The sequence below is a fragment of the Chinchilla lanigera genome, unplaced genomic scaffold (genome assembly GCF_000276665.1).
Source record: "Chinchilla lanigera isolate Chin_1 unplaced genomic scaffold, ChiLan1.0 scaffold00012, whole genome shotgun sequence".
Taxonomy (NCBI): domain Eukaryota; kingdom Metazoa; phylum Chordata; class Mammalia; order Rodentia; family Chinchillidae; genus Chinchilla; species Chinchilla lanigera.
Window position 1 is genome coordinate 21,214,911 of NW_004955413.1, and position 25,156 is coordinate 21,240,066.

Genomic DNA, 25,156 nt, shown 5'->3' on the forward strand with positions numbered 1-25,156 from the left:
GTGGTTGTGTGACCACCGATGTCCTAGAAAAGGCCTGACAGGGCTGTGTCACCTGGACTGAATTGTCAGAAACAGAGAAAACAGACTGGGAAAGCATGTGAATAAAACCATTACTAACCTCAGTGGATTCCTTTTAATTTCTTTCAATCGAAATAGAATCCATTCACTCTTCCTGAATAGAGAATGCTCCTCAGAGTGCCTTCAGTCTTTCATTCATATTTTTCCCCTACATTGACAAAAAGGGACAGAAAGATGGCATACCATTTCTAAAAGAGAGGGGGGTTTACTTCATTTTAACCCTGAACACTTAAGACTTGAGACATCAGTCTTGGCTATTGAGCTAGGGGCTGGGAACATGCGTGTGGGCAAATGTAGAGAAGAGTGACATCATGATCACATTCGGTGTCCAGAAGAGGCGACCGCAAGCAAAAACCTGGGTCCCATTTGGCCTGACTTGGGTTACAGTAAGAGTAACCATCTTGGTATAAACCTCACACCCACCTACCACCTGATTTTAAAGTTACTCCAGACAGCTCTGGGAAAAATTATCAAGACAGCTATTGCGCATATGTCTTATTCCTCTCTTGGGCTCTCTCTACTGTTCTGAAGAAGAGACCCCACCCTACCCCACCCATTCCACAGCAACTTTGTCCTTCCTTCATCCCCTGCCCCAATTCCATGAGACGCTAAGATATTGTTAACTCAACTGCTAGTGGTTAGTACCATAAATATTGGTTTGACTTTCACAGGCTCTTCCTAAAGATCAGCAAGCTCGGCAGATCAGAGAAAGGAGGCATGACACCAAGAAGTGGAAACCCACCCAGCAGTCCCTCACGCACTGCCATGGAAGAGTGCACCTACTCTGTCTGACCAGGGTTAGCACGGAGCTTCAGAGCTGGTGGGACTTGGAGGACATTTCCGATCAGCCCCAGCTCTGCTGTGTGTCTGCGCCTTAGCAGGCTGCTGGTTACTTGCGAGCAGACCTCTGCTGCCTGAAAGGAGGCATCCAGAAAGTCAGAGGGAAGGGATTTTTCCTCCCCCAGTTTCACAGGGCATTTACCGTGGCAGGCAGAAGGAGCAGAGGGGAGGAATTCATGCAGAACGTCTTTGCCCTGAGTGCCTGGCTCCCTGAGCCTGACTTGTGACAACTCACCAAGGTTGACTAACTCTGCTCCAACCCGAAGGCTTCTCTATTCATCCCACACAGAACACCCTCAAACACTGGCCCGGCTTTCCACTGCTGCCCAGAGCAGGATGTGTTGGCCAATAAGCAGGAAAAATGCTCACTTCTGGTTGAAAAAGTCCCAAATTGTAACTTAACAGGGTGATGATTTTTTTTTCCTTTCCTTTCCTTTTTTTTTTTTTTTTTTAATTTCCAAAATGTGTTTTTCCCCTGAGTCCTTGAGCACAGACCTGCGGTTTTTGCCTCTCCTGGTTTTACAGTCTATCTGCCTCAAGCCAAGAGACTTGGCTCCACTTCCCCCTGAGTCAGAGTCTCGGCTGGTAGCTGAGCCCAGGAAGCCCTGGCCCCACATCTCTCCCTGGAACCACCAGACCACACAGCCTCCTGCGCTCAACCCTTTGGCTGGGTGTCTTGCCTCTTCTTTGTTTGGAAAGAGACATCTTATGTAACTCCACAACCTACTAAATGCTCCATTGTCTTCCACTTGGGAGAGCTCAAAATAACCCATTAGTGACTTATGATTTATTACAAAGATAGAATCTATGATGACCCACAGCCCCACGGAGTCGAGCTGGTCTCCCCTAACGTACAACGACCAATGAGACTTAGCGCTTGTGGTCTTTGGGAAGTTATAAGTTCAATAAGAGGTGCAGGGAACACAAAGGATAGTTCATCTATAGGTCACTGGTAATTTGCTCAAACAGCCCATGAAAGGCATTTGTAATTCAAGACCAAGGCAGGCGCAAACAGCTTTAACTAAGCTGATTTTGATAAACAGCTGATGAAAGTGCTGTCTAGTCATCCAGAGGAGAGATACCTGGGCCGGGAAATCAGTTTCTCTTATCTCACTGGGCTGGGGTTTATTTCGAGGCACTTATTAATAGACTGCCATGCCAAGAACTGTGATGTTCGGCCTGGGTGGCGGGAGCCTTCTGAGCAGGATGAAGGAAACCCAAGGGGGAAGAGCTGCTCCTCCATCTTTATTTTCTATGAATCTCTGATTAGCCCTGTTGGGGATTCTAGTAATTACTTTAAGCTGGCACCTCTAGAAAAAAATATATATACCTCTTAGGATTCAATTAAAAATGAAAAGAACCTCTGCATCTTGTTACCAAGGAGCTTTCACGGTATAAGACAGGAGTGTAGACCAGGGCGAATAAAACATTCTGCATTCAGGGACATTTCCATCTGGCTCTGCTGCCAGAGCAGCCCCGGGGAGGGGAGCACATGAGAGGAGGAGCCGACCTGTTCTCTCTTCCCTACGGACCTCATGGTCTTTCAAAGATCCCTCAGGCCCTCCCTTACTTCTTTGTGCTCTAGACATTTTCTCAACTGGGACCAGCTATGTGACTAGGTTCAGGCAGAGGCACATTTCTTTCCTTGCTCAGTGACATATGAGTCCTTAGCAGAGCTTGCAGGAAGATGCCCGGAATAGGTGTGGTACAGCCCTGCCACTTGCCTTCTGATGCCCGAGTATTATGGACCAGTTCTCCAGTCCAATGCAAGTATCTTTGGACAGCAGCTGTCAAACAGAAGGGTGAGCTATTTTCCGGGCTGAGTTTTGGGGGCAAATGTGGCTCAGGTGTCATAGGCAGTTCACCAAGTTTTTGAAGAGCTGAGCATACCGGGCCTTTCTATTCCAGCTTTTAAGGAAAGATTTTCCCAAGGATCTTTGATGATTCCTTCTGTGTTGGGTCTAAGCTTCATGCAGGGCTCTAAACTACTTGCCTACATTATAGGACAAAATGTTAGACTGTAAAACTGAAAAGCTATACCAAATTGAAAATGATGTAAAAAAAAAAAAAAAAAAAAAAACCAAAAAACCCTATTTCTTCAGGTTTCTCATTTCCAGGAGATGATTTAAAGTTCAAACCCACCTAAAATGATAAAATTAAATTACTTCCATTTTACTTATCCCCAAATGGGTAGGGGCTCTTTATTTTGCAAGGAAAATAACTCAAAAGGAGTAGTCAACATAGCTTAAAGGTGCATCTTTGCAAATCCATTTTCTTTCTTGCTGCTAACTGACTATGAAAGAAGGATTCAGAATAGGCATTGGGAAGATCTTTCTTACTATGAATGGATAAGATATGGAAAAAAACTACTAAGGAATCTTGTAGAACCCCTATTTCCCCAGAATATTAAATAATCTCCAGAGATTATTGGTAAAATGAGACATAACCCTTTTTCTACATAGTTTTATTAAAACGCTATCCAAAATCTTTAATGGAAAATCTTCCAACTAGAAATCATGGGACTTTACTAACTAGCAGAGACTTCCAGTAGGGTTATTGTCCCATCTGATTTGTCCCTTGGCCTCTTTCTTATCTAAAAAATATTTCTAGTTTTGGCAATTTTGGAGACAGGGTCAAAAATAGAGAAGAGAATGTAGGGAAAAATAGAATTGAAATATCAATAAATGATTACTTTAAGGTGACTTTAAAAGCAAAACTTAAATAAATAAACCCCTTAAGAATAGTCTACATATTTTAAAACAAAAATATATAAAAATGATACTTTTTAACTAGACTTCAGAAATCCCAGAATGATATTTTAAGGAAGATTTGAACTCAGTACCTATCTATATTGAAGAGGCCATAGATTACAGTTATGAAAAATACAATTCTGATTCAGCTGCAGCAATCCCAATGTGACCTTCAGCAAGCCCACTAATTTCTTTGTGTCTTCCTGCCTTATCTGAAGGATGAATGAATTTTTACTTGTTATAGATTTAGATTAGGGCCTATGGTCAATACTATGTAAGGATCATGGTGATAAACTATCAACATATAGAAAGTCATGGGCACATCAGGAAACTAGGAAATAATATGGCACCTAAAATCCCTATAGCAAAGCACTCTGCAGAAACACCCAAGTTTATAATGTCTATGTCCTGAAGATCATCGTAAAGACAAATCAATCTCTCAGCCTCTTGAAAATATGAGAAAGTGCAGGAAAACTGGGTCAGAGCGTCCAAGTCCTGGCATCTCTAAATGTGAAGATAAGGGCCAGAGATGTGAGAGGAGGGGAATTGTGTCATTACGTTTGACCAGGTCCTCAGGAGAACAGTGCAGTCGGGTCTTCCTGTGATGATGAGAAATCCTTTCTCATCTGCCTACACCAGGCTTACACCATGAAAGCACAAATGCTTGCAGTTCGTATTGAAAATAGCATCTGCTGGCAGTGCTATCCCAGAGGAATCTGTGCTAGACTTCAGACTTTTAAATTAAGTCTAGTTTCCAGCTGATATAATAAGCCCTCTCTGAAAGTAATATGCTCTGAGCTTTCTCGTTGTGCCACCGGGTCTGTAATCTGGAACGACAGTCCTAGCAACTCCGCATCTTCCAGCGTGGGGTTGGCTTTTAGATCTGCTTTAAATGCTCCTATTGCCAAGAAGCTTTGCATATTCCTGACTGATCACCTGCCTGCGCCTTTGGTGATGTCCGCTAGCAAGCTGGGCTGGTCCTCTGCAGCAGAGAGTGCTGGCTGGTACTTCTGAAGGGCTCTGGGCTATCAGAGCTCTCCTACGCTGCGTGGGAAAGTCTGCTGGACAAGTTGTGACGCTTCTCTTCTCCCTCAGGTCCTCACACCTTCCAGGACTGTGCCCTTCTGCCTTTATTGGGGCTACAGTTCATATCTCAGGATGAGTAGCACACAGGAAAAAGTAGAAAAGGCATCTGAAGACAATTTCCAGTGACACTGATTGGGCTGGCACCAGTACATAGTGAAGGCCATTTGCCCTGGGAAGAAAACAGGGATCTATGCATCACTGATCATGCAAATGGATTTATGCTATAGGACCACCTTACATGAGTTCTGATTTTTTAAACAAGTCTATATCTTTCCCATAAAGACCAATGCAAACACACAATGTCCATAATGAATGCAGAACCTGGCTAGTTGTATGAACTCCTTTCAAAGCAAGCAGACCTCAGCCCTTCCCACCATATTTAAGGGAGGGACCAAATATGTAATTTAAAGCTAAAAATCACTGGGCTTTGGAGCCATGAGGTAGAACAGAAAAAAATACCATCTTTGGTCTTGCAGCCAGAACAGTTAGGAAACATTCTTCACCTGTTCAACCTAAAAAAGGGACCAGACTGGCTCCAGCTTATCTTAGTAAGTGACTAATGTGAACACAACCAGGGGGCCCGCCATGGCCTCAGAATGTCCCTCGCACACCCCTCTGGGCAGCGCCTTTGGCAATAAGACAGAAGGCCACAGGATCTGGGAGGGGCTGGCCCCATGGATAAGGAAAGAATAGCATGAAATATGATGCAGCTGCTGCACTTTCTTTTCATTAACTTGAAATTATATCAATTTCTAGACTTCGGGTATGATACCTCCTAAAAGGAGGCAGGGAAGGACTAAGGAAGAAAATCTGTCTGTTTCACCTAACTCAGACTGAGCAATAATGAAAGTAATTCAGTCTTGAGCCAAGAGAGGACTCTTCCTATCACTACTTCTTGCCTCCCAATTCTGTTTAGCTAAGAGTTTTTCTGTAATCACTCTACCTCCAAGGCAGGAAAAACACAGACCCCAAGGGAGGCTGTCCCTACAACTGTCATCATGTCCTCTGGCCCTGCCTTACTGCTTACCTGAAGTGACTCGCCAAAGCAGCCCTCCCCAGAGCATGAACAAGGGCAGAAACTTTGCAAAACACCCTCAGAATGTGCCCCATCTCAGTGGCTTGCTTGATCACACTGGACCTGAAGTACATCTATTAGAAGTGGCCAATAACCTCTGGACCATTACATTATTCATGGTGCAAAAGGATGTTCAGGGAAGAGATGATCAAAGAGATGTTTCTTTGCTAGGCCAGGCTAGCTGAGATTGGGGTGTGTGGGCAGGCAAGTGGTAGGTAGAAGGGGAGAATGAGTCTCGTCCCCAAATTCCCAAGAACTCAAGAAGGTCCTCGCACTCCAAGTCTCTCCTTGAACTTCCATGAGCACCTTTATTTCAATCAATTTCATGGTCTTTGAATGTTCTGAGCTTCTCCAGAACATTCTGCCTCTTAGTCATGGGATAAAAGATGAGAGCAAGATGGAAAAGAAATATAAAAGATTCAGTACTTCAGTGATGTTTACTGATTTGTGCTAGCTACCACCCTCGGAGCTGGATGCATAGAGATCAGTGAAGCAGACAAGCTTGCATTCATGTGGGGGAGACACACAATGAAAACAGAAGAAAACAAATAGAAGGTTTTGAATAGTGGGTAAATATTATGAAGAACACCATTTCTGGGCCACACATGGTGGTGCACACTTCTAATCCTAACTACTACAGAGACTGAGGGATGTTCAAGGCCAGCCTGGGAAACTTAGCCCATTTATTTAAAAATAAAAAGGCTTGGGGATGCAGCCCAAAGGTAGAATGCTTCATTAACATGCATGAGGTCATGGGTTGAATCCAAGAAAAGAAAAAAATCATAAAGTTAAGCCCAAGGCCAGCCCACCTCCCGCTGCTATAATACTGGCTACTCCAGAGACTGAGGCAGGAGGATCATGAGTTTAAGACCAGCTTGAGCAACATAGCAAGACCTTGTCTCAAAAATAATTTTTTTGAGATAGGGCAGCACTGGGAAGGATGGCAAAAGAAGGTCTCTTGTTGGTCATGCCATTTAAGCTGGCCTTGAATAACAGGAGAAAGAATAATAGGAGACGGCTAGGAAGTGGTGTGGGACAAAGCATCCCAGGCAGAAGGAGCAGAAGGTACAGAAGGTAGAAATGCCAGAATATGGGGTTAGGCAATGGAGAAAAACAAAAGGAAGGCGGGGATGGCTTGATCTGAGTGCCTGAGGTGCACGCTGCTATCCAATGTGAAGGAGGTAGTCAGGGCGGATCAGATCCCAGAAGGGGTGAAGGCCACAATAGATAGCTCAGCCACTATGACAGTGTTTGTCAACAGTGCAGGTCCTTCTCACACACGACCCACACGTACAGACTCGCCCGGAGAAAGACACTGAGCAACTGAGGGAGAAAAGGAACTTAGATTGTGAAAATATTTTACCTTTTTCTAATTGGCTGTTACTTCCCATTTGACATTTAGAAAGGATGAACAGTTTCTCTGGCACACAAAGGAAAGGGCGAGATTGGAACAAATAAGGCAAATACGAAGCTAATACCTGAAATGGCACAGCATGGTCCACACGTCATGCTGGACACTGACCTTTCAAAGCCAGACTTTAAGACATTTTGTCATGGCTAGAAGAGAGGCGCTACAGGAAAGAAAAAATGGGCTGGCTTTCTCACTCTCTCCCACCCCTGCCCATGCATCCATTAAGAGAAGGCACAACTTGGTTTAAGGAACCCAAAACCAGTAATTTACAAGTGGTGTGGTTTATCCGTATTTGCGCAGAGCACCCAGGCCTCCCTGTGAGATCCAGACAAGAGCCTTCAGTGTGGCCCCTGCTCAGCCACAACGGTCTGTCATTGTCCTGGGACACTGGCAGCACCGTGGAGAGCCCAGTCAATGAAAAGACAGGTAAATATTTTGTATTTGACCATGAAACTTCTTCAAATACTCCTCTTCTATGAGTCTTTCTTCTCCTCTTTTCTTTAGAGAACTTGGAGAGAAAAATCAGAGAAAGGGGAGGGTGGATTTATTATGAATTCTGTGATTGTGTCTAGTATGTCTAAAATCACACACTATTATTCTTGTAAAAGGATGGAGTTTTAAACACCTAGTGATTAGAGGCATTCTCTCCCTCTATAAATTAAACAGCCATCATAGCCTGTGTTTCTTATTGTTTAAAGCAAATATGTACAAACGGTAAACAAATCCTTTTTTACAAAACAGAATTATTGTCTGAAGAAAGCTATGCTGGACTTGGACAGAGTAGTTATTAACAAAGAACACATGAAAATATGAATTACTTATAGATACATTTTTATGCAGTCCATTACACTGATTCTTTGCTAACTTTAAGATACAATGAAACACAAAGTATGTATAAACAGCAAAATAAGAAGTCAAATATTAAATAAAATCGAGAGAATGTACATGAAGTAGAAGAAATATGGACACCTCCCACCCCTAGATATTTTACTTTCACAATACCTCCATTGCCTTAATAAGTTAAATTGTAAAATTTCATTTTCACCTCAGAGGTATTTCCTTAACTTAGACGGACGTTGGAATCTAGCCCAGTGATTAGAAATCTAAAGAAGAAAAGATGCTACACTAAATACCAGTTCCCCAAAGGTCCATGTGCTGATTCCTGGATCCCGTAATGTTATCTTACGGTACAAGGCAACTTTGCGGGTGTGACTAAGTTGAAGACTAAGGGTTATCTGGGTGAGCCCTGAATGTATCCTCACAGCAGACACAGAGGAAGCTGACACGGTAGAGGAGAAAGCAATGCGGTCCCAGGTTGGGCATTGAACCTGGAATAGTTCGGCAAAGACTTGAACACTTTCCCCCCTATTTATCAGTAAAAATAAACCAATGGCACTTGCATAAAGTTCACATCCCTGGAAAATTCCATCAGTATGCTAATCACAGACTGAGATTGTCCTGAGAGGAAGATGACTAACTTGGAAGGAAAACACTCCTGAATTCTAATCCCGCCACCACCATTCTGTCGCTGCGAGAATTTAGGCAAACAACTACATGACCAAAAATTAAACCATGAAGTTTTTAGAACACTGGCGTAGGCACCTTCAGAATGCCAGTAACAGAACACAGCTAATAATTCTTTGTAGGTACAAGCTCCTATAAGCTCAGCGTGTGGCACCTGGTACATAATAAAGAGTAGATTTTTACTAAATGGCAACTTTACTGTTTAGTCAAGAGCCACAGTTAGGGTTGAGGGTGGTGTTCGTAATGGAGTATGCTGTGCTTGCACTTAGCATGTGAGAGGCCTGTGCTCAATCCCTAGTGCCAGGAAGGAGAGAGAGAGAGAGAGAGAGAGAGAGAGAGAGAGAGAGAGAGAGAGAGAGAAGCTGCACCAAATCATTTTTAGTATTTAATTTAAGTCATTCAACGAGAATAATTTATTTTTAAATGGAATATAAAATCTACAAGAAAAACCATACACATATAAATATCTAGTTTAACTAGTAACAATAAAATAAATACACAGATGACAAGCACCCTTTTAAAAACAATGCTTTGCTGGCCTCCAGGAGCCCTTGCTAACCTCCACCCCTTTATTTTCTGCCCATCAGAAGTACTTTCCTGCATTTGAAGGGTGAATGTTATTTAATCTTAATTTTTAATTTCCTTAACTTATATGACATTTCCTCACTGTTTCAAGTTTCAGCATTTGACACTTCCATCAAAATTTTGAAAACTTAGAAATTGCCCAAGAAAGTTTGGCAGATCTATTTCATAGTTATTGAGAGATACACAGTACAGAAACTAATAAGGTGGTACAGTGTTTGCTCGCCAGCAGCTAATAATGATGGGGAAAAAAAAGCTACACTTCTGGCTTCCAGTTTGCCTGATACTCTTTCTGCCACTTTCCTAGGGAGTATAACAATATTTACTAGAAGCAAGAATAATATGAGAACTTGCTCTTTGTAGAATTGTTTTCAAAGCCAACTTTGCATTCACATCTCTTAATATAAAGAGGAGAGATAGAAAGAAGCTCAACATTTGCGTAGCTTCTAATGCTTAGCACTGTGCTCGAGTTTTCCTGTTTTCCTTGTTAATTGTTACAGCAGACTAACATGGTAGATATTGTAGGAGAGACAAAAGTAATTGTCTCCTTACTTTTAATAATTCTTAAATGGGACTCCCTATATCAAAAGATAGATTAAAGAGAGAAAAATAAACAGAAGTTTATTAACATGAATATCTCATGCATTCATACAGGAAACACAGAAATGAAAAAGTCTCTAGAATAGATCTCAGAAAAAGAGTTTAAAGTTAAATGCTGTCATTTTCTGAAATAAAACAATGTGGGTCTGGGGAAAGGTCAGGCTAGGTAAAAGAAGATTGCCAGGGAAAGCACATTAACAAAGGGAAAGTAAATTAATAGATGTGAGTTGATATGTCTTCATTGCATGTGTGTCTATGGGTTCTTTTTGTGGGATAGGGGAGAGAAGAGACCCTTACAAATAGATATTTCCATTCTAGACATAAATTTCTCTTACAAATGACAATTTTTTAGAGCTACTCCTGTGTCTTCAGTTTCTCTAAACAGTCAGCTCAAAATAATCAACTTGCTGAAGGAACATATTTTTCAGTGGCATTTTTGATCTTCTACAATCATATTTTGGAGTTTCAGGTCCTGAAACCCATCAATATCATTATCCCTATTTGAGCTGTGAGGAAGTTAAGGCAATGCCTAGAATGTTGGGACAATATGATCTTAAAAATGAAAAATGATGACACTTCCATGTCATGGCATAGGAAGATAGAATAATTATAAATGTAAATAAACTTTAAAACCGAAGCCCAAAATGCAAGAAATATTAAAGAAATGTAAGAGGATTTTACAACAGAACAATTTCAGTTGAAGATTTCAATACCATTCTCATTACTTGATAGAAATAATAGACAAAATTTTTTAAAGATATGGGAACTTGACAGTACTGTAAACAAATCCACTGTGATACTTAATTGTGGTATCATCTTGAATAAGATATGCTTAGAAAAGTAGTTTAGCACAGTCCTGCATAGATGAAAGGTTTCCTGAAGAGGGAAGACCCATCCTGAATATGGGTGGCACCAGCCAATAGGCTTGTAGTCTGGATGGAATGAAAAGGGAAAGAAAAAGGAAGTTTCCACTTCATGGCTTGAAAGAGCTCCAGTCTTCGCAGTGCCTCTGGACATCCATTTCAAGCTTCCAGCACACTTTAGGCCTTTCAACTGGACCCTATGTCTCTCCAGCACGCAGGCAGCCCTTCTTTATTCTTCCACCCCTGAATCTGCAGGCAGCCACTGTAAGTCTACCTTGTAAGTCCTCTATGAAACATACTTTTTTAATGTTAAATATGTTCCTCTAGGGGCTGGGGATTTAGCTCAGCAGCAAAGTGCCTGCCTAGCAAGCGCAAGGTCGTGAGTTCGGTTCCCGGTACCGGAGAAAAACGAAAAAAAAAAAAAAATATATGTTCCTCTAGTGAACTTTAACTGATTCAGATTTGGTGTCTTAGTTACTTTCTTGTGATTGAGACACAATATCTGGGGAAAGGAAGTAAGTTACAGCTCACAGTTTGTAAAGGTTTTAGTTCATAGTTGGTTGGCTCCAAGGCCTAAAAGAAAGAGTTCATGGTATAATGGCAAGAAGCAGAGGTTGATCAAAGGCAGAGGGAGGGAGATTGACCTTTCTAACCAATAATGCCATTAATGAATCTTCTCTGATCAGCCTTAACCTCCCAAATCACATTTAGTTATAAACTCATCAGTGGACTAATCCACACCTCATGATCCAATCACCTCTCAAAACCCCAACTATGAGCACACGAAGCTTTGAGGTGACATCCCCATATAAACTACAACACCAGACTAACATAAAAATTCCACCCAACAACTGCAGAATCCGTGCTCTTTTCAAGCACACACAAAAGAACCATGATAGGCTGAATGCTATGGACTAAAATAAGTTTCAGTACATTTAAAAGAATTAAGATCATAAAAGATATGCTTCCAGTCACAACAGAGCTAGATGTCAATAACAGAAAAAAAATCAGAGGAATCACCAATGTTGGGAGATAAAACAACACATTCTATGATTCAAGAGGAAATCACAAGGGAAATTAGAAAAATATTTTAACCAAATGAAAAACAACTAACAAAATTTAAGTGATGCAGTTAAATCAATGTTTATAAGGAAATTTAAGATTCACCTTTTGTTTTTGCAGTATTGGGGAATTAAACCCAGAGCCTCAAACATGCCAGAGAAGCTTCCTAACTCAGCAATGTGTCCATCCTGCATACTTATAATTTTAAAAACCTGTAAGAAAAAAGGAAGAAAGTTTCCAGTCAGTAATCTAAGCTTTCATTTTAAAAATGTGGAAAAAGAAAAGCAAATTTTCAATGATCAAGAAAACTGAGAAACTTTTATCTAGACTGACCAAGGAAAGAAAAGAAAGAACGTATGAATGATCAAAATTAGTATTGAAATCAGGACATCACTACAAACCCTACAGAAATTAAAATGATTATAAAGGAATATTCTGAATAACTATGTCAACAACTTATACAATTTAGAAGAAATGAACAAATGCTCAAAATGTCATAATATACCAAATTCAGGAAAAAATAGAAAATCTGAGTAGATCTATAAAACTAAATTTAAGATTAAAACTATTCTCTCAAAGACTAGTTCAGGCCCAGATAGTTTGACTGATAAATTCTATGTAATATTTAAAGAAATTTCAGCCTTTCACAGATTCTTTCAGAAAGCAAGGGAGAAAATACTCTCCAATTCATTCTGTGAGGCCAGTTTTATCCTAATGTCAAAGCCAAAGGTATTACAACCAAAGAAAATGCAGATTAATAACCACCATGAACATAGACACAATAGTCATTACCACAACATTAGCAAATTAGATCCATGAACAACTAAAATGAACTGTACACCAAAACAAATTAAGATTTACATCAGGAATGCAAAGCTGTTTGATTTGTGGTTTAAGATCTGAAAAATTAATGTAAAATATAAAGAAAAATATGATACGATCATCTTAATAGATTAAAAAATCTGATATCCATTCACAATTTAATTAAAAGCTCCCCACAAACTGAGAATAGAAGAAAACATCCTCAACCTATAGATTTTGTGATAGTTGTATAATTCTATAAATTTACTATAATGATTTCATTGAATACTCACAACATTTACTACTGAGGTAAATGACACCTCAGTGTAACTATTATAAAAATGACAAATGACCAATATATTTAAATTTTATCAGTAAAAGTTGTATAGGCAAGAACTGTGTGTTTATTATGTTCTCTTTGACACACAGCTCATTAATGTTACTCAATATTCAATTGAGTTTTACAAATTAATCATGTTCTGTGGGCTGTTATATAACCCATGTCCAGGCATTCAGGTTGCTACATGTCACTGTCATGACTAATTCTCTTTACCTTATTTTCTTCAAGGCAGCTTTTTGCCCTCATTTTATCATTTCTGTGTCTTTGTCACACTGTACCCTTGAGTCACAAGATGGTATTTTGGGCACATGTAGCTAGGTTGCTGTCCAGAATGACTTCAAAGTAGTTTGGGGAGGGCGTGAGGTAAACAGCTGGGTAATCACAAAGCAGAGAAGACCTTTACCAGATGTAGACAACCTTAACTCACTTTCATAGAAGAAATTTCTTTTTCTCTTTTCCTCACTAAAAGTTGAATAAGAAAAATCTCATAGTTCAGAACTTTTTCTAAAAGATGTGTTCTTTGGACTTTGTGCAGACCAAAGCCAACCTTATGAGGAAGCAGTAAGGAGGGAGGTGCACGAGGAAAGGGGTTTCACTCATTAATTCTTCAACCAATATGTCTTTAGTGTGCGCTTTGTGTGCCGAGCACTGTTACTGGTTGTAGAGAAAAAGCAGCACACAGTCTACTTACATTGTGCAGGGGAGAAATAAACAACAGACTAAGAAATATTAATATTTTGTCTATGAGGACTTTGAAAAGCAGAAAAAGTGAAAAAATTGGATGTGGTGAAGGTGACAGTTATCATCGTATGGGGAGTGAAAAGCCAAGGCTCTTCTAACAAGATGACATTTGAAAGTAGCTGAAAGAAATACGATAGGGAATTATGCTGCTAACTTGGGAAAAAGCAACCCAGGCAGAGAGGACATAAAATACAAGGGACCCTGGGCAGGAGCACTGTTGGTATATTCAAGGAAGAGAAAGGTGAGCAAGAGTATAGCTACAGGTGTTCATGGCAGAGACAAATCCAGAGAGCTAGAAGAGACAAGGCTTGCAGAACACCAAGGGCTTTGGGTTTGGATTTCGCTCTGAGTGAGATGGGAGCTATTGAGGAATTCTGAGCAAAGAAATGCCATGATCCGACTTCTGTTTTCTAGGAATTCCTCTGGCTGCTGGGTTGATACTGGATTCAGTAGGGCAGAGGCCAAAGCAGGGAGATTGGTTAAGACACAATTGCAATAATCCAGGCAAGAGGTGGCAGTGACTCTGTTCAAGGTGTTAGCAATGGAGACGAGAAGTGACCCTATTTTGTACCGATGTCTAAGGAAAATCCAATAGGATTAACTGGTGATTAGGTACAGGATATGAGAGAAAGCGAAAATCCAAAAATGATTGTTTATTTTAATAATTTAACAAGAGTTTTAGCATGACTAATTATACCCTAGGCACTGTTCCAAGTTCTGGGCAAATACTGATCATTTAATAGCTGCAATAGCCTATGAAATAGGCACTATTTTTATCCTCCTTTCTTTCCTTCAAGGTTTTGTCTCTGAGAAACGAGAGGGGTGGAACTGACATTTACTTACAAAGGGAAGATATGGTAAAGAAGAGGTTCAAGTTACTTCAGTAAGGTTGATATTAGAGTAGAGATGAGTGAAACAGCTTCACATAGGTGTCAAGTAGGCACCTGATCACAGGAGTGCAGAGTTAGGGAGTGGTCTAACATAGACATACACACTTGGTGCCTCTCAAGATTTTAAAGCCATGGAACTGAATGAGATATTTAAAGGAGTATAGATCCTGGAGAGAAGAGGACCAAGACCAAACTTGAAGCCATGCAAAGTTTAAATATGAGGCCCTGAGAATAAACCCTTCCAGAAGGCAGAGCAGTGCCCCGAGTGCTTGCCATCCTGGAAGCCAAAGGAATTGTTGAAAGAGGAGAACATGCACAATTGTATGACATGCTACAGATTTGTCAAGTAAGAGAGAACTGAGAAATTATTTTTTGGTTACTGTGAAGAAGAGCTGTTTCACTGAATAGTAGATGTGAAAGTTTGTGTGTAATGGTGATGTGTTCAAGGAGAAGAAAGTAAGAGATGGTAAATAAAGATGATTCTTTTGAGGCATTTTCTATAAAATGAAATGTGACAACAGCCAGAGGCCAATATAGGACAGAAAGAGAGAGAGAGAGAAAGGGAGGGAGGGAGAGGGAGAAGGAGAGGAAGAGGGCAGGATATATGGAGATACATGGACACAGATGCAATTATGGGGGATATATCATGGAGATTTGCGGAAAATCCCTTCTAATTGCTTCTAATTTCTCAACAAAATGGAGGAGAGACCCTAAGTACAGCAAGATCAGCTTTAAGAAGAGAGGTATGAAATGACCATCAGGGAAAATGGGGGCTTGTCCAAAACTTTAGCCCAACCACAGATCATTCCATTATTCTAGTCTCATAACTTGGGTCTCGAAAAGCTGGGTTTCCCAGGAGGCCCCTCTTAAAAGACACACACTGAGAAGCCCAAGTGCTTTCCAGCTGGTTTGCTTGCATAACAATTTGTGTCAGGATGTCTGAGCTGTGAGACAGTGGAGACTAAGGTCCCTGGGGCTATGATATTTGTAATAGGTTTTCCTGAGAAATCTAAATTTTCCTTTCTTTTCTGTTTTTTATTTTTTTTTTCAAGAAAAGTAAGTTGTTCAGTGTAGGACTGGACATAGTTAATTAGAAAAGTTTTCAAGATTTACTCTAATTCAATCTATTTATTAGAAAAATAATTTATCAAGCCACTTGTCCTGATTTTTTTTTTTCATATAGAAGTAAGATCTAAGTCTGAGGCATTGGTGGTAACTAAGGAAGTGGGTTTGAGAGAAAGAAAGGTTAATCCAGACCAGTAATATTTGCTGTCTCTGTGCTCATCAAACCTAACATATGTCATTTATTTAGTACCTCTTCTTAAATTATTACCAATTTTTTTTTACCAACATATTTACCAATACTGTCCTCTACCATTATGGTCAAAGAATTTCTAAAGAAATGTTAGATGCAAGATTTGGGTCACCTCTAAAATGGCAATAGATTGCTATGCAGAAGTAACCTGGGTCTGTATAGCCCCTAAGCTTTGAGTTCTGACCCTATTTCCACCTCACCCTCAGTGTCTTACCTTCACTGAGATTATTTCCTCTTCTGTAAATCATGTGTCCAGACACGGGCTGCTGTGAAATTCAGTGAAGCAATGTGTCCTGGGAAGTGTGTAGGTATGCTGGCACACCGAAAAGGCCATCACTCTTCTTAATTCATATGTTGTTTGACACTTAGACGGTACCGTCCCTTCCAGCTGGAGAAACATCTAGCGCTCCGCTCCCTCTGAGGATTTGTTTGAACTTGTATCTGGAAAACAAACCTTTTTCATTGTACTGTCACTGACAACACTCAATACTTCATTTCTGGCTATCAAAAATGTATGCATTTTTCTTTCCTTTCCAAGCAATTCTCCAATTCTCTGTGGACACCAGATAGGTGTCCTAGAGTTCAACAGAATTCTGACACTATCCAGAGTTAGTGCAGACCCCTCTATGCAAGCGTTTAATCGCAAAGATTCTTCCCAGCTTCCAGTGACTTGAGTGTTAGGTCCCCAGGTAACTTACAGCTTCCTTCTATCATGCCTACAAGTCATTCACAGAACCCAGAAGAATCATTGACTTATTAGGTCACAGGTTTACTATACACAGTATATATTAAAGGATAGCACTGAACAACCAGATGAAGGGATGCACGGGGCCAGACATGCACAAAAGAGTGTGGAACTTCTATGCCCTCTGGGGCACACCACCATTCCAGCACTTCACACATTCAGCAACTCAGACGCCTCCAAATCAGATCTCTTTGGGCTTTTGTGATGCCTCCATTATGTAAGGATGAGGGGTAAATCACTGACCATTGGTGACTGACTCAACCTCTTGTCCCTTCCCACTTACCGGAAGTGGGAGGTAGGGTTGACAGTTCTGATCCTCCAATCATGGGGTTAGTTTGATCCCCTGGCAACCAGTCCCCCATCTTTAGGGGTATTCCAAAAATCACCTTATTAACATAAACTCAGATGTGGTTCAAAGAAGCTTGTTATGAATAACAAAAGGCCTTTAGTACTTTTATCACTTAGGAAATTCTAAGGTTTTCCAAGAGTTCTGGCCTGGAACAGGGTATAAACAAAGACCAAAGTATATGTTTCTTATTATATCGTAATATTGCACCAAAATCTCTATTTCCTACTGAATCATAATATTCAGTGTATAACCAAAGACCTATATACCACAGATCAGAGAGAAGTAAAAAAAATTAGATAGTGGGGAATGTGCAGGTGTATTTTTAATTATCTCCTTGGCAATGTAAACATGTCAGGAACTGCTATGTATTTTGCTCATCGCTACCTTGTGTAAGACTCTGGGAATCTTAGGCTAACTGATATGGAGGGTATCTTCATTTTACCATAAAGTTTTTAATGTTCTAAGAGGGTGGGGGCCATATTCTAACTGGACTCAGGAGGGCTACTTAATAACTCATTAAATAAAAGCAAATGATTGAACAAATATGTGTCTTTCCTCAGCAGTTGGGTTCCAATGGACTGCAGGCACAGGGTCCCCTCATGCTGGCCTGGCCCTGGGAACTGAGTGGGTGGAAGCTGAGTTTAAAGATAACCTCCAACAACTGCATCCTCTGCTGATAGAGCCATTTAAATCTTGCAGCTGTTTTGCTGCTTGAGGCATTTTATTTTCTTTTATGGTACAGTTTAAAATGGAGATGGCAGGGAAAATGCTTAGAGCCACATATAGAACACCCTAGGCTGTGCTAGAACAGGAGTAAGAGGGCTGAGATCTGTGTTCTGAAGAAAACCTGTCCTTTGATGGTCTTTGTGTCAGTCACTCCAGATTCTAGACACTTTGGTCTGTGGAAAAAATGAAGGCTGCAGATCAGCCCATCAAACACAGTCCTGATAATGCAAGCTGTTACCCATTAACCCGACTGGTAGGAGGGAGTTGTTTGTAGCTGACACACTAATTTATTGTGTCTTTTACCACTTGAAGCGTGGGGCCACTCCCGTGCTTGTCACCTGGCCTTTTCTTTCTTGGCAAGTGACTGTTTTTTCCTTTTTCAGGACTGCCGGAGTCTAGACTGGGGTTATCAATGTAGATTGCAGGTTACGCTGTGCAAGGGTTTTTAACTTTTGTTAGCTAGCTGCAAATGTCTTCTAACAAGATCACAGGCCAGAGTCCAGTTTTTAAAAAGTAAATAGCTCTGAAAGTATCTGATCTTGAGCTGGCCATCTCCACTACATCCAAATCTATCCAACACACACACACACACACACACACACACACACACACACACACTCATGGAGGCCCCTCTCAAAATTTTCTAGGATTCTAAGCAGAAACAGTTTGAAAGCCTCTGACAGCCTTTGTTTTATAGATGAAGAAGCAGGTCTAGGTCTTCCCTGTACAACATGGTAGCTGCTAGTCACATGGGGCCAGTGAGTATTTGAAATAGCTCAGATGAACTGAGGCACGCTGTAAATATAAAACACATAGAGAATTCTGAAAACTTAGTGTGAAACAAACAAAACCAAGAATGTAAAATGTCTCAGTAGGGGCTGGGGATTTAGCTCAGCGGCAAAAGCGCTTGCCTGGCAAGCGCAAGGTCGTGAGTTCGGTTCCCGGTACCGGAGAAAAACAAAACAAAACAAACAAACAAAAAATAAAATGTCTCAGTAGAATTTTTATGAAGGATATGTTGAATGGGTACTATTTTGGACATGTTAGTTCAATAAAACAGATCATTAAGATCAATCCCACTTATTTCACTTTGCCTTTTAAAAAAGAACTACTAGAAAATTCAAAATTACACAAAATGGCTCATGTGTGCAGCTTGAGTTATAATACTATAGTATGGCACTGGTCTAGAATCTTCTTCTAAAATGGCTCCTTCAAGGATGGTTGGGTCTTTGGAAGCAGGTCATGACCTGTGACTCCTACCTCAGCGCTGTCTGCATTCTGCCATTCTTACGCTGCTCACTCATACAGATACGACTGATAGACAACAGGTCATAGTAACACCTCTTGGAGGTTCCATCTAATGTGATGCGATAAGAGGAAAGAACTCACAGATGAAAGTGAATGGCCTTCCCCGTCACTTCTGTCTATGCGGCATGTAGGAGGCACTGGTTTTGACACCAAAACAGGAAGGGCAGAATCTAGACCCTTTAATGATTATTCCCTTCTATAAATCACCAATCTTGCTTGGTGTCATTTCTCCTCTCTGTAAAGTGAGGGGATCTTTACAAGTATCCAAAGTCCTCCCCCAGCTCTGGAATTCTCTGTCTCACCATATTTGTGTTCACCTATACTCATCCCTGCTAGCAAATGCTTCTTAATGAGCTCTTGCGTGACTTTCTTTCTTCATAGTCACCTCCTCCCCAAGGCCAACTTCAGCAAAGAGAAGTTGTGTTAGGAAGGGAAGAATCCCTCAAAGACAAATCCAAATTACTTCCCCTTCCCCTTGCCCTTGAGGGCAGTGAGAGGTCAACTGTTCACTCTCCTCTGGGGCCCATAAAGGAGAACCAGGAGGAGGGAGAGGAAGGAAGGCAGAGTGGAAGGAGGGTAGAGAAAGAAGGAGGTGATGAATGAGAAGAAAATAAGTCCTAGGGATGCATCATTGGAGGGATGATTGAGTAATCTTCTAACTGGACTTCTTAGCTTATAAACTCCTAGAAAGCAGAGACCATGCCCTGGGTTTGAGGGGTGGGAGAACTGATGTCCGACACAGTACCCACATCCACTACTGTGCAGTAGACAACAAATGTGAGGAAGTCACTTCATTTGGCTCACTGAGCTTATTTATAGCCCCCTGCCTTTTACTTATGGCACATTTATAATAGGCAGGACAATAAAGACAGACAAGATGAATACAGTGAGGTACGTAGAGTGAGAGAAGTTAAATTAAACAGCAAGTTTATTAAACATTTTAGATGCCTTCATACTCTTAGGAAGCAGAAAACACCCAGATACTGTTTTAAATCCGGGAGTTTCCAGCCTTGCAACCGATCTTCCTGGCAGAAGGCCAGGCCTGCCGTCAGCGCGTGGGAGAGAGCAGCAATCTCAGGGCAGTGCTGAAGTTCCAAGTTTATGAGGCATTTATGGCAGGATGTAGTCAGTACCTATGGGTTTAGGGTATAATTTTCTCTCTAAAAGGTATTTCATCTCTGAACTGGAACACGTGCTAAGATACTGGTTCTGCCTTTGCTTTCTTTTTTAATGCCCCTCTGTTTTCAATTCGATCTCCGATGATATTGGAGGACTCCAAGCTTCTCTTGGCCCTGGGATAAGCAGAGTGAGCAGAAGTGGCTCTGAGGACTGTTCTGAGAGGACTGTCCCCCACACCCCATTGTCCGCATCTTCATATGTGCATGCTTTGGAGAAGGGAAAAGGAATTGGGCGCAGCTCTGAAAGGCACCTGGAACTTAGCCTCTGCTGCCCATGCTGATGACACTGACGGTTGAGGTTAGCTCAACCAGGAACCAAAGCACACTTAATTAAAAGAGACTTTTAAGAAAGGAGGTGAAACCAGGATATCCAATTAAAATTCCGGATTTCTGGAAGGTTAGAAAAGAGTAAACCTGGGGCAATTAGATGGTAGCAGTAGTGGGGAATCTCATCATTAATCCTGCAGGGGTTGTTGATGCTGTTGATTCTGGTGCCTGATAACCTGCCTCCCAGAAGACAGAAGACAAAGTTAAACTCTACCAAAGCCAGTGACCAAGCAGCTAATGCTGTTTCAGGATTCCTTCCCGGAGTATCTACCGAGACCCTTGTGTTTCCTTTGAGGCATTCCAGACATGCACAGAAACTGCTGCTTTGGCAGTTTCTTACCTGTGCAGGAGTTGATGGAGGCCGGGCATCCTGAAGTGGAGCTCGGAGAACGTCTCCGGGATTGGGCACAGTCTGTTCACACAGTGCCAGTCACAATGCCCTGCGGGGGAAGGCCTCCATAACTGCACTTCCTGACTAGGGCTGTGGGGAGATGCTTATCCTTCTTCTCACCGAGCCTTGTTTTCCTCTCTATTTTTTCTGAACACACTCAGGAAGTCAGTCTTCATATCCTTTTACCCTGTAAGACTGTACAGGGGAAGGAAGCGCTTTCTTCTTGTGTGCCATCACTAGTCTTCTGAGAGCTACCTGTGAGTGACACAGGTTTTGAACTGTGAAGAAGAGCCAAGGACTCCAAGTCAGGGAAAGTGCAGGCTCACCACATGTCACAGTCTGCTCGGCCTGCAGTAACAAAATATCCTAGACTGCTGGCTGGCACAACAGAAATATCCAATTAAACTGTCGTGGAGGCTGGAAGTCTAAGGTCAAGGTACCTAGAGGGTTGGTTCTTTTGAAGTCTCTCTCCTGGGCTTGCATATGGATGTCTCTTCCTTTTTTTTTTTTTTTTTGCATGAAATACCTTCTGTTCTTATAAGGACCCCAGCCGTATTGGATTAGGACCCACTTCTAGACCTCACTGTAACTCAATTACATTTTAAAAGGTTCCGAGCCTGTGTACTGCGCAGGTTAGAATTCCAACATATCAACTGGGATAGGGGGACACAAGTCAGCCCAGAACACCATGTCCATGCCTGTCAGGAAGGCTGGAAACCCGGTACCACACCCTCCATGGCAGCCCATCTCATTTGCATAACTCGATGGTGTCATCCCCTGCCCTTACAAAAATGGTCCACTTTTACTGGTCTTTATGGCCTAAGAGGCCAGTCGTCCGTGGCTTCTCAGTTCCCTGGGTGTTGGGGGCTGTTTCCTGGAGTATTGTCCTTGGGGACAGCAGCACTGCCAAGCTGGAGACCCATGGACTCCCTCACTTGCAACTCCTCCTCAGCTGGCTGCTTCCCGCTCAGCCAAAACACACTGAAGCCTAGTTAAGAAGGGTTGCGGTCTTGCCTAAGGAGATAGGTGCGGCACACTGACCCCAGCCCCCTGGCCACGGCATTCTGGAAGATACCGTCCCCTCCTGAGCCTATACTTCCTGTGGTGTTTACAATTAGGCCTCTGTGTGAACCAGAATCAGAGATTCAGAATTTGTTTTGCTTCCCTCTATTCCTTAAAAATAATTCCCTGGCAATGCAGGCTGCAAAGGAAGACAGGACTACTGAACCCAGAGAGGATCTCTTCTGACCCTTCTGTGTTTTTTCGAAGAGCCACTTAAAGTCACTTCTGTCCCTGAAGCAGACAAACAACTGTCTCTTTTACTCTGGACTTTGCAACTCTACCCTATTTTCTACAATCACAGTGCAGAGCATATTACACAAACAGGCCTTGCAAACCCTCTCCCTGAATGATGGTTCCTGGGTGGTCCTTCTTGGGTGGGTCCCTGGGCACAGACACCCTGCGCCACGTCTCCTCCTCTGCTCTGCACACCAGGCCGATTCTGCCTCACACAGCTCGGCTCCAGCTCATCATCGGGAGATAAGATCAGAGACACTGTGGAAGGCCTGGGTTTTAACGGGCAGAAAATACAAGCTCTTCCAAACATCAGGCCTACCCTGCAGAAAACAAACCCCCAAGCACACCCTGGCTTTGGGGGTGCTCTGCTGGAGAGGATTTATCCCCCTCGTAAAGATCAGTATCTAGAGGTGAAGAAAGAGTCATGCCACTCCCAGCAGGGCCTCCAGTCAGTCAGGAGTGCTTCACTTTCAATTACGGAGAGCAGCTGTAGACTGGTGCTTATGTAACGGGCTCGGTGCCTCCTTCTCAGGAGGAGGATGTGGAACCATTTGGTGTTTGGAGAATAATGAGTCATGGTCAGAGTTAGGGAGTAGAAACAGTGTTTCTCCCCTGTGTTGCTTCATCCGGAACTTCTAGTAAAGAATGATAAGTGTGAGTCAGAGCCTGGTGGGGCCTACAGGGAGGAGTGGTTCTCAAATTTGGGCCCCGAGGCTGGAAGGGACTTTGAGAGGCATTTGCAGCCCAGCTGGGCACTTTGTGAGGAGATTCACTGTTTATTCGGGCTTGTGGTTAACCTGCCAGGGGTTTTCTTATCTGGAGTGATTGTAGCCCTTTTCTAGGGCCCCACCAGAATCCGGGAGTATTCAGAGTGAGCAGGGCTTTCTCCAAGACTCATGTTAACACTGAAAAAAGGAAACAAATCTGAGGGGTGAAGAAAGGGGAACGTTTACATCAACTGAGAAGTCAAAGGTTTAGTGTCAGTCAGAGAGAGAGAATGAAGATCTTATAGGTCATATTCTGAGGTAAAAATAAACAAAATCCTGACAAAACAAAACAAAATCAGGCTCTGTAATAAAGTGAAGTAGAAATCACCTGTATCTTATCATGATTCTAAGAAATCCAGTCAAAATTTATGGGCTGTCTAGGTCAGCAAATACTTTCTTGTTCCTCCCCCATTCCCACCAACTGTGCCCTTCAGTACGCCCAGCCAGTAACCACAGCTCCACTGGCCTTCAGCAAATCCCTACCCACATCTGGGTGTGCACACAGGGCCTCATATGGAGTTGGTGAGTCTGCTTGATGTTGCGGTGCGTGGGTCCCTAAACCCTAGGCCATGGGCCAATACCAACATCAGCCTGTTAGGCACTGGGCTGAGTAGTAGGAGGCAAGCAACCAGGGAGAGGAAGCTTCATCTGTATTCACAGCTGCTCCCCATTGCTGGCATCACTGCCTGAGCTCTGCCCAGGCAGATCAGCAGCAGTGGCATTAGATTCTCATAGGAGCGCGAACCCTACCGTGCACTGTGCACGTAAGGGATCTGGGCTGCACACTCCTTATGAGAATCTAATGTAACAAAAATAGAAAGGAAGTACACAGTAAGTGTAATGCACTTGAATCATCCAGAAAGCACTACCCCTTCAATCCTTGGAAAAACTGTCTTCCATGAAACCGGTCACTGACGCCAGAAAGGTTGGAGACTGCTGGTGTGGTAGATACTGTAAGAAGGTCAGGGCAACTTACCTGATGAGCAATATAGGAAACTTTCCTCAATGTGCAAGTAGAGAGTTGAGCCCTGCCTATGTGCCCTGCTTAGCATAGAGGTCAAGATCAAATAAATGGCTGCTTTTAACCCATTTGTGCCTAGTGTTCCATTTTTGGAAAGCCACAACAATGGAACATAATATATATTTTTTCTCTTCAAATTCTTGTTTCTGAAGTTTTTCTAGGTAGCATGTATGAATGTCTTGCAAAAATTCAAAACATTAAAACCTTCAGCATACATGGGCTAATCCCTGCTCTGCTACTTAGCATGAGCCCTGTGATGCTGGGGTATAATTAGCTTCTGTGCTTGGTTCCTTCATCTGTAGAATGGGGTAAGAAGAGCCTTTGTTCTGTAGAGTGCTTGTGAGGACTGCAGTAAATCTTGAAAAGCATTTAAGAATGTTTTTGGTTTTTTAACCTATCAGCAGCAGCAGCAGCATCATCACCACCACCACCATCTTTATCATCATTTAATATTATCCTAATTTTCATCTCTAGAGACTTTTACCTAGAAAAATGTTGGTGAGACATGAACAAGCCATATAGTCAACCAAATTAGGCCTTTTTACAACTAGTAAAGTTTTTCTTTAGTACTTTCACTTACAAAACAGGAAAAATATCATGAATTTATAGTGAAGATTCAACAAAATAAAGTATATCAAGCTTAGAAAGTGATCAATAAATGGCAGGTATTTTGGTGACAATCACCAATTCCTTGTACTGAATCCTGCACAAGCAAATTCCAGATTTCCTTACCCCACATAGCAAGTAATGTTCTAGCCCCAGGTCCTAGACCTATTTTAGAGAGTATCTTTACATGTGTTATTCATATAAACTAACATAAGGGAGGTAAATTCACACAACACTGGTTGGACACAACATTCATGAGGCATCTATTCTGGTGTCGGTTGAGAAAAGGAAAAAGGAAAGATTAAGTAATTTTTTAGATTCAGGGGCTGTTCTGGCTTGGGCCAAATTGCTTGATTTCTCTTTCAACTCAGCTGACCACAGAAAGCACACGACACATCTCTGAGACCAGCCCTTTAGGACCAGATGGATAAGATGAGTGACAGAGGAAGACCTGCGGCAGCCACACATCCCTGACACCATTATG

The 25,156-nt window shown here is 42.0% G+C and overlaps 1 long non-coding RNA gene across 1 annotated transcript; it reads right to left on the minus strand.

The window, feature by feature from the left end:
• Positions 1–119: 119 nt before the first annotated feature.
• LOC106147931 lies at positions 120–19,113 on the minus strand. Its single transcript, XR_001232967.1, has 3 exons — positions 19,039–19,113; positions 16,173–16,399; positions 120–226 (listed from the first exon to the last, which is right to left on the minus strand). It is a non-coding gene; the product is annotated as an uncharacterized LOC106147931 (long non-coding RNA).
• Positions 19,114–25,156: the final 6,043 nt, after the last annotated feature.